At 44.1% G+C, this 9,578-nt stretch overlaps 1 pseudogene; it reads right to left on the bottom strand.

Moving 5' to 3' along the window:
• Positions 1–4,831: 4,831 nt before the first annotated feature.
• On the bottom strand, positions 4,832–5,925 carry LOC110220510 (tubulin beta chain pseudogene; annotated as a pseudogene).
• Between the last annotated feature and the right edge of the window lie 3,653 nt (positions 5,926–9,578).

The following is a 9,578-nucleotide window of genomic DNA, read 5'->3' on the forward strand; positions in this document are numbered from 1 at the left end:
AACCTTCTTTTCTCTCTTCAAACCTTTCATGCCAAATCATCTTCCAGCTCTCTCATTTGAGAACTTCAAGTCATACTTAGCAGCTTCTCTCCTCTTGTTTCAATGACAATGTAAGGAACATGTTTCCAGAAGTCTCTGTTCACAAAAATCAGGCTGAGTGGAGCCTATGACAGGCACCAAGAGGTGGCCAGAATAAGGAAGTTAGGCTTCTGATGCTCCAACCAATAGGATGGTCTGAAATTCTGTCTCTGGTTGTGGCCATTCACAGGCCCTGTTGTCTTTTTTTTCCCTCTTCTGGGTTGTGCAGAGCTTAGCAATAACCCTGTGAATCCCTCATCCCCAGACCTAATCTGAACATACGAACTCTAGACTCTCTCAAAGGGGTCCAATCCTTTTGAATTTGGCACAGCCCTAGCTATAATCCCTTTGGATAAAAAGGTCTTTACTTCTGATACAACAGTACCATGGACTTCCGTAAATAATTTTTGTATAAATTTGTTGTGCACTTTAAAAAAATCCAATATATTATGGCTGGAGCCATATTGGAATTAAAAATGCAATTTTAGATGTTTTTATTTTGGAGGGGAACAACTTCCCTGGAAATGGGACTGGGCTCAGGCTGGTAGATTTAATTGAAAGTTTGCTGCTGCAGGAATGAGACCAAAGCACATGACTTGTTAATGTGTAGTATGTCAGAATTAAAGACTGCTGCTAAACCACACATGCAAGCATGAATGTGCATGCACACACACACACACACACACACACACACACACACACACACACACGTAAGCAACCCCTCATAGGAGAACTTGCTTTCCTATAACTGGGTCTTAGCTTCTGCTGAACAGATGATGCATGGGTCATACAATTACCCTTTGTCCAGAGTTGTCTCTTAAGGGTTGGGTGATACATTATAGTCCCTCTTACAAGATTCGTAGAACTCAAGAGGTTTCTATCACTAAATGGAAATGGCACATCAAAAAACACTCTTCCATGGAGCCCTCTGGTGTTAGTGCCCTTCAAAAATACATGATGGGTGACTACACCAGAACTGAAGCCTAAAAAAGCCTGAAGCCTGAAACCCTTCCTCCTCTGCTGGCCCAATAGGCCCCCACCTATAAGGAGCTGGCTCCTGAGGAATACCATTTTGCCTGGCTATCAGTGGCTCTACATGTTATGACAGAGGCACATTAAATCAGACTTCAGGGGCCAGTAAACTAGTAACTGGGAATACCTTAAAGAATGGAGGCCTTGGCAATTCCTTCTAGCTTCCAGGCTGCATGGCTCACATGTGAGTGAGTCTTTTTTGTTTTTGTTTTTTGTTGTTTTAGGCAATGGGGTTAAGTGACTTGCCCAGGGTCACACAGCTAGCAAGTGTTATGTGTCTGAGGCCAGATTTGAACTCAGATCCTCCCGTACTCTATCCACTGCGCCACCTAGCTGCCCCCATGTGAGTGAGTCTGAAAGGATGAGGTAGAAAACATCCTCTACGCTGATTCCTAGGTGGTGGCTACTGGACTGACCAAGTGTTCTGGGGCCTAGAGAGCACAGAATTGGACAGTCAAAGACTTTCCCTTTTGGTGAAGATCAATGGAGAAATTTCGCTAACATCTCCTAGTGCATACAGTTGTGGGGGCATATTAGCCCCCATCAGAGACATCATATGATAAACAACCAGATTGGAACCATTATAAGAATAGCAGAAGTTGGAGTGTGGGTCTAATGTCAATATGGATATTACATTGGTGATACCATGTTGTGCGGGCCACAGAATTATACTATCCCTCTAACTAAGTACAAGGCAGCTGGGGAAAGCTAGGTGGCCCAGTGGATAGAGTGCTAGACCTGGAGTCAGGAAGACATGAGTTCAGATCTAGTCTCAGACACTCACTAGCTATGTAACCCTGGGCAAGTCACTTAACCTCTGTTGACCTTAGTTTCCTCAACTATAAAATGGGGATAATAAATGGGTTGTTGTGAGGATTAAATGAGATAATATTTGTAAAGCACTTAGCACATTACCCAGCACTTCATGTTATATAAATGTTAGCTAGTATGATTATCATTCCTGCCCAGCTGAGCTCCTTGTGCCAATTGGAGCACCCACCTAACCCAAAAGTACCCCAAAACTGTCCCTGTCAAAATGTCAGTCTCCCATCTCAGAGCAAAAAGTTTACTCCTGCTAATCAACAGCTGCATCATTATGCACCTGACTTCTTAGATCAGGTATCTGGCCTCCCAGAAGGCATGTATGTGATAGTAAATCAATGCCAGCCTGGGGAGGAGTAGGGCTCTCTGGTCCACTGGTTTCTGGGATCCAGTCTCCAGGAAGATCTACTTGATGAGAATGGACTATTTCTGGACATCATCCTTGGTGACCCTCTCTCACTCTTCCTTATTTCTTCCTCAGTGCCCTGGCCACAAGGTCCTTGTTTTATCAGAGGGCTACATATACCCTGGAGAAGTCATTCAGTTCCCCATCACTTGTTAGACTTTCCTTGGGGAGAATTCAGACAACTCTTTCCCAGAAACGGTTTAGGGGACTAAGAGGGTGTTATTGTTGTGAGATGCCTTATTTTCTAATACCATGGGGGAGATGAAACTGTCACTATATAACTATCATGGCTGTGTATTTACTGGTATTGAGTCCTTGTACTGGGGTGGGGGAAGAATGCTAATTTATTCCCTGTGAGATGGAGCAAACCCTCTTCTAAAGGGTTAAAGGGCTAAAGATCTCCTATTATTCCCCTGATGTGACTCTCAGGGAGGGGGAGATTTTGTTGGGTGAGCCAGGGAATATGGAGTGGGCAGTGCTATTGACAGAACCTCCACGTCAACCTAGACCCCAAGGCAGATTGCGTTCAAGAGGCCTGTAACCTCTTAGTCACTTTACCACATGTGACCCTGAGGCACGATGAGTTGGTGACTATGTCGGAAGTGCTATCATCTGTGGTGCGGCTCTGGTCCTCCTGGCCCATCATCACCACCTTACATCAAGAGAAGAATCGGAGACTATTTTGAAGGTGTCATTGTCTTGTTATGTTCCTGATATTCTTTGTACTTCTCTGGCTCGTTGGTTCATCATCACCATTTTACATTAGGAGTCACTGGGGACTGCAAAGATGTGGCACCACTCACCACATGATTTAGATCATTGAGATCTGAGACTGGGACCTTCCAAAGCAGAGAGAAAAAGTGAAGACTTCTGGCTTTTGTACTCGGCATTTCTTTTTATTATTTTTACTTTTGGTGACTCTTGGCAGAGGCTCTGGGGACTGTTGTTGTTTTGCTTTGTTTCCTTCTCTTTCTGCTTCCCCTTAGTACTGCCTGTGTTAGGAGAATTGTCCAATAAAAGTCCTGAAAGCACATAAATGGTGGCTGGGCCTCTAGAAGATCCTTAGGATCTTGCCACTATGGAGGTGGCATGTGATAATATAAGGCTTCCCATTTCCTACAGTAGGAATGTCTTCCCTACAAGGCAACAATGCTATCCCTGGAACTTGATTGGCTCTTGCCTCTCTCGACAAGTCTTTCTGGTCACCTAGGGGCATAAATTAATCAATCAACATTCACTAAGTGCCTACTATGTGCAGGCACAGTGCTAAGCACTGAAGATGCAAATATAAAAAAAGAAAGACAGTTTCTGCCCTCACAGAGCTTACAATCTAATGAGGAAATGCAATACACAAAAGGAAGCAGAAAAGTCAAGAGGGGGAGGAGAAATAGGTGCCCAGCCTAGGAGCTTGGTGGAGAAGTCAGTCAGAGAAGTCCCAAAATAGTGCAGTTATATGAGAAATGAGATGTCCGGGCTGGGCTCTCCACCACCACCCCTCCACCCCCCACCATTTCCTGTTTATTTTCAGGCTCTGGGACATTGTCATTTCAGTATGAAAAAAAGCAGCAAGTTCAACACAAAACAGAAAAGTGGGAGGGAGAGAGCCAAAGAGAGAAATTGCAAAAGTGGAAATGATGAGAGAAAATGGAGAAAAGATTTGGTGATGGGAGAAGGGTTGGCCTGTTGCCCCTGCTCTCTTCTCTTGGAGGAAATTGATTTTGGGGGGACTTGGGGAAAATTGAAATCCTCCCCAAATGAGGGACTTCTTTGGAAATTTGGGAGTGGAAGCAATTCTCTCTCCTCCGTTCTCAGACTAGGGAAGGGTGGGTGGGTCCCAAGATGAGGTGAGGCAAAGAGCCGAGTGGAAGGCCATCCAGCAGTGAGGCACAGACCCTTCCAAAGAAACGTGAACATTCAGGAGAGGAACTGAAATTGAGGGGAATAATACTGTCAATGTTTTCCCCGAAACAGAGGAGTAGAGAGAAAGGGAAGGAGCACCTGGAGGTAAGAATAGGACAAATTGGGGAGTATCTGGTAACAGATTTTTATGGAATCAAACAGAACTTTATGGAATTTTTATGGAAAAGGGGGGAATGCCCCATTTCCTCCCTTTCCCCCAGACACCCATTGAGTGAAGTCTCTCAACTAGGAATATGACATCTTAGTCCTCTCCTCCGATAAGGGAAGCCAAAGAGTTCTAGACTTCTCATCTTGGTCACCGTTTTAGATTAGGGCACTTAGAGCACAAAGCTCTCTAAATTGATCCTATGGGTTGGAGACATCCTACTTCTTGGAGAAAAATTCTGGGAGTGTGAAGTCACAGGGTATGTTACTGAAGCAACAGGTCATAAAGGAAGAACAGAGGACAGAGAGCTCAGCACACATAAAGAAGAAAAAGAGGACAGAGGCAGAAAATGCAAATTTCAGAGGGAAAGGGTACCAGGGAAAGAATATTAGAAGAGCTGAGAAGACTGAGGTAGCAAGACGTCTCCCTTAGGCCTCCTCCTCTGCCTCCTCACTGAGATCCTCCTTTCAGCAGTGGCATCCTGGTACTCAGAAACAAGATCATTCACGTTGCTCTCAACCTCAGTGAACTCCAACTCATCCGTTCCCTCCCCTGTGTACCAGTGGAGGAAGACTTTCCAGCAGAACAAGGCAGTGAAGTATTTTGAGAGGCACTTGAAGAGTTCCTGGATAGCAGTGCCGGAATCCTGAGCCCATAGGGTGGAATATGTCAGACAATGGTCTTGATGTTGTTGGGGATCCACTCAATGAAGGAGTCATTATTTTCGTTTTGCACATTGAGCATTTGTTCATCCACCTCCTTCATGGACATCTGTGGAGGGAAAATACCAATAACAGTGACGTATCACCTATGACAAAGGTGACACATTGCCATCATGTTTTTGGCACCAAAGACCTTCTGGGTGAGCTCAGGTGAGGTTAGGGCATGGTACCACTGGTTCCGGCAGCTAGTGAAGGGGGCAAAGCCAGGCATGAAGAAGGGGAGCTAAGGGGAAAAGACCACGTCTATCCCCAATTTGTGAGGTCAGCATTAAGGTGGCCGGGAAAGCAAAGGCAGTAGGTGACACCACTCATAGTATTAGAGATTAGATATTTGAGGTCACCAGAGGGTGGCACGGTCAGCTTGAAGGATAAGAAGCAGATATCATAGAGTTCTTCATTATCAATGCAGTAGATTTCCTCTCCGTTTTCTGCCAGTAGACAGAGAGTGTGGCATTGTAGGGCTCAACCACAGTGTCTGAGGCCTCCAGTGATTGAACCACACTAAAGGCATTCATGATATGGTCAGGGTACTCCTCTCAAATCTTGCTAATGAGCAGGGCGCCCATCTCTGAGGCCACCTCTACCAAGTGAGAGGTTCAGCTGGAAACCCTGCAGCAATCACAGCTCTCTGCCTCCTTGCACACCACATCCAAGACTGAATCCACCAACTCTGCTCCCTCCAAATAGTGACCTTTGGCCCAATTATTGCCTGCCCTAGACTGGTCAAAGACAAAGTTGTCTGGCCTGAATATATGGCCAAAAGGTCCAGAGCAAACAAAGTCCATGATCCCAAGGTCAAGATCGACCAAGGGAAAGTGTTTGCTATCAGTGGCCCCATTTTAGTAGACATAGATCCAGTCCAATGTCAGGTCACTATTCCCATGGTGGGTGCCAGAGGAGTCAATGCCATGTTCATCACTGATCACCTCCCAGAACTTTGCACTGATCTGATTGCCACACTGGAGCTTGGATAGGTACAATTTCCCTCGTGGTTAGAATTTACTTTTTGTTTGTCTCAAGTTACGTGAAGGGAGAAGAGAACGATATCTTGTTTTCCCTCTTCACTGAACCTGCTCTTTATCACTAGAGGTTGGAGCTGCCGATTCAAAATACAGCTGCACAAATGTTGTGTGAGGGAGAAAGAAGGAAGGGAAGGGGGAGGGGGAAGAGAGAGAAGGAATCGGAGTGGGGCAGGGGGCTTGGTTCTCTTGTTAAAAGGAGGTGTGGAGTTCACAGCCCCACCTTTCAATCAGAGTAGAGTATCAGGGTTGATGAGCTATTACAGGATGACAAAGTTATCCCAATAATGAGATTATTTTCATCATCACTGTCATCGTCATCATCTTATTCCAATAACTCCCACTTATGTGGATTTAGGGCCCCTCCAACTTGGTGGATTTCTGAAGACCACACAAGTCACTATACCCTGCCTTGCTTACCAGATAAGTTTGCATATGGAGACAGAAGGGGTAATGTCCAGAGAAACTCAGTGCCACTGTATTCTTGTTGCATAGCCTTGCTACGTCTGGGCAAAGTAAACCTCCTTTTGTTTATTATTCAATGATTTGCAAATGCTTTGTTTCATCTCATCATCAAACCTGAACTACAAGAGTGCTGGAGTTAGACCCACATCTAACAATGTCCTCTAAGCACATCAAACTCAATATGTCCACAAAGTTCACTATCTTTTCCCTCAACCCCCCACCCTCACCCCTTTCTAAATTTCCCTATTGCTGTCAAGGGCACCATCATACATCCAGTTACTCATATATCAACCTTGACTCCCCTCTCTGACTCATCCCACATATTTAATCAGTTGTCAAATCTTATAATTTCTTTCTCTACAAACATCACTCACATCCTTTTCTTTCCTCCTATGGCCACCACCATAGTTTAGGCCCTTATCACCTCTGTCCTGGACCATTGCTATAGTCTCTGAGTTGTAGTCTTTGCCTCAAGTATCTTCCCACCATCCTACGTACAACTGCCAAAGTGATTTTCTTAAATCATGTCTGTCCATTTCATCCACCTCCCCACCTCCACACATCCACCACCACCAGACAACAAATTCCATTTGCTTATTGTTACCTCCAAGATGATCAGATCTAAATCTGCTGTGTCTTTAGAACCAGTCCCTTTCCCCTCTTTCTAGTCATTTAACACCTACTTCCCCTCTATGCATTCTACAGTGCCACCATACTGGCATATTTTTTTTGTTTCTCACATGTGGTGCTCTGTCTCAAATGTCCCTCTCTGTCTTTGCACTGGCTGTCCACTCTGCCTGGAGAGCTCTCCTAAGACTCCACTCAAGTGCTACCCCCATCATGAGACATCTGCTGGAGTCCATGTTTGCTAGTGCGTTCTCCTCTAAGGTCACCTTCCACCTACTCTGTATTTATCTTCTTTGTGTAATCAGAGGAAGGGGTCTGATCCATGTACAAACATCATCAATTTGCTAAAATGGCATCATCCATGTGAAAGACACTAGGGAACTGCTTCCACAAGGCTGCAGGATTAGAAGGAAGGAATGAAGGAAGCAAGCATTTATATAGCACCTACTATGTGTAGGACAGAACATCGCCAATTACCCAATGGAATTTCCAGTTGAACGATCCATAGGCATCTCAAATTCAACATATCCAAAGCAGAACTCATTATTTTCCTCAAAACTTATTTTGTCCCCCCTCTTCTAAATTTCCCTATTATTGTCAATCATTCAGGTTCTCCACCTCACTGTCCTCATTGATCTCTCCCTCTCTCTCTCTCTCTCTCTCTCTCTCTCTCTCTCTCTCTCTCTATCTATCTATCTATCTTGATTTCTCATGAAGTCACTAGCTTCCAATTGCTCCATTCTAATTTTTAAGGAAGTATTTTCTTCAGTAAACTTTTGGATTTCCTTTTCCATGTGACCAATTTTGCTTTTTAAGGCATTCTTTTCCTCATTGGCTTTTTGGACCTCTTTTGCCATTTAGGTTAGGCTATTTTTCAAGGTGTTTCTCTCTTTCTATCTTAACACAAGTCCTGTGAATTGTCAAAATCTTTCTCTTCAAAATCTCCCCTGTCCATTCTCTTCTCCCCACTCACATAGCTACCCTCGTATTTCAGGCTCTCATCACCACTTTCTGGACTGTGGCTATAATTTTCTAACGAGCCTCCCCACCTCCCTCCAGTCCACGCTCTACACAGCTGCTAAGATGATTTTCCTAGTACAGGCCATGTCATACACCCTCAGGCTCTACTTTCCTCAATGAACTCCACTGGCTCCTTCTTACCTCCAGGATTAAATAGGAAGTCCTGCGTTTAACATTTAAGCCCTTCACGACCTGACTTTTCCCACCTTTCCAGTCTTCTTGCGCTTTATTCCCCTCCATAGTTAAACTGGCCCACTTACCATTCCCTCTGCAAAGACGCTCCACCTTCAGTCTTCACTCTCATGCCTTTGCTTTGGTTGCTCCCTATACCCGAAACGTTTTCCCTCCCAACCTCTGACTCTTAGAATGCCTGGCTTCCTTTAAAACTCTGCTCAAGTGCCATCTCCTTAAGAAGGCCTGTCCTTAACCCCTCTAGCTGCTAATGCCATCCTCTTTAAGGTTATTTTCCATCTGTTTTATTTATTTTTGTGGTTCAGTCATTTCAATCTTTGTGACCCCATTGGGGGTTTTCTTGGCAAAGATACCAGAGTGGTTTGCCATTTCCTTCTCAGGCTCATTTTACAGATGAGGAAACTGAGGGAAAAAGAGTTAAGTGACTTGCGCAAGGTTACACAGTTAGTAAGTGTCTGAGGCTGTATTTGAACTCAGGAAGATGGGCCTTTGTAACTCCAGGCTCGGCTTTCCATCCACTATGCCATCTAACTGCCTTTCTATTTATTTCATATGTCCTAATACATTTATGTATCACATACATGTGATATATAGAATCTATAGAATCTATATAGAATATGGAATCTATAAAATTATATATTACAAAATAAATTATTTTATTATATTAGTGCATGTGTCCCTATCATTCGAATGTAAGCTTCTTTTTTTTGTTTTGTTTGTTTGTTTTTGGTGAGGGACTTGCCCATGGTCACATGGCTAATAAGTGTCAAGTGTCTGAGGCTGGATTTGAAGAATGTAAGCTTCTTGAGGGCAGAGACTTTTTTTCCCCTTTTCATCATATTCCCAGTAGGAGGCCCAGACCCTGGAACATAGAAGGTGCTTAATAGATGTTTATTGATTGGTTGGTGCACTACAATTTGTTTAGCCATTCCCCAATCAGTGGGTAGGTATCTCCTTCTCTAAACTTCCTTACTGCTACAAAAAGCGTGGCTTTTTATATTAGGGTTTCACCTCATGCCCAGCAAATTGACAAAGATGACAAAAGATAAGAATAGGAAATGTTGTCAAGAAAGTCAAACGTGGTGGAAAATAGTTTGATCCTGAATTGGAACAACCGTTCTGGAAAGTAA

This window comes from Phascolarctos cinereus, unplaced genomic scaffold (genome assembly GCF_003287225.1).
Source record: "Phascolarctos cinereus isolate Bilbo 61053 unplaced genomic scaffold, phaCin_HiC Scaffold_4;HRSCAF=312, whole genome shotgun sequence".
NCBI lineage: Eukaryota > Metazoa > Chordata > Mammalia > Diprotodontia > Phascolarctidae > Phascolarctos > Phascolarctos cinereus.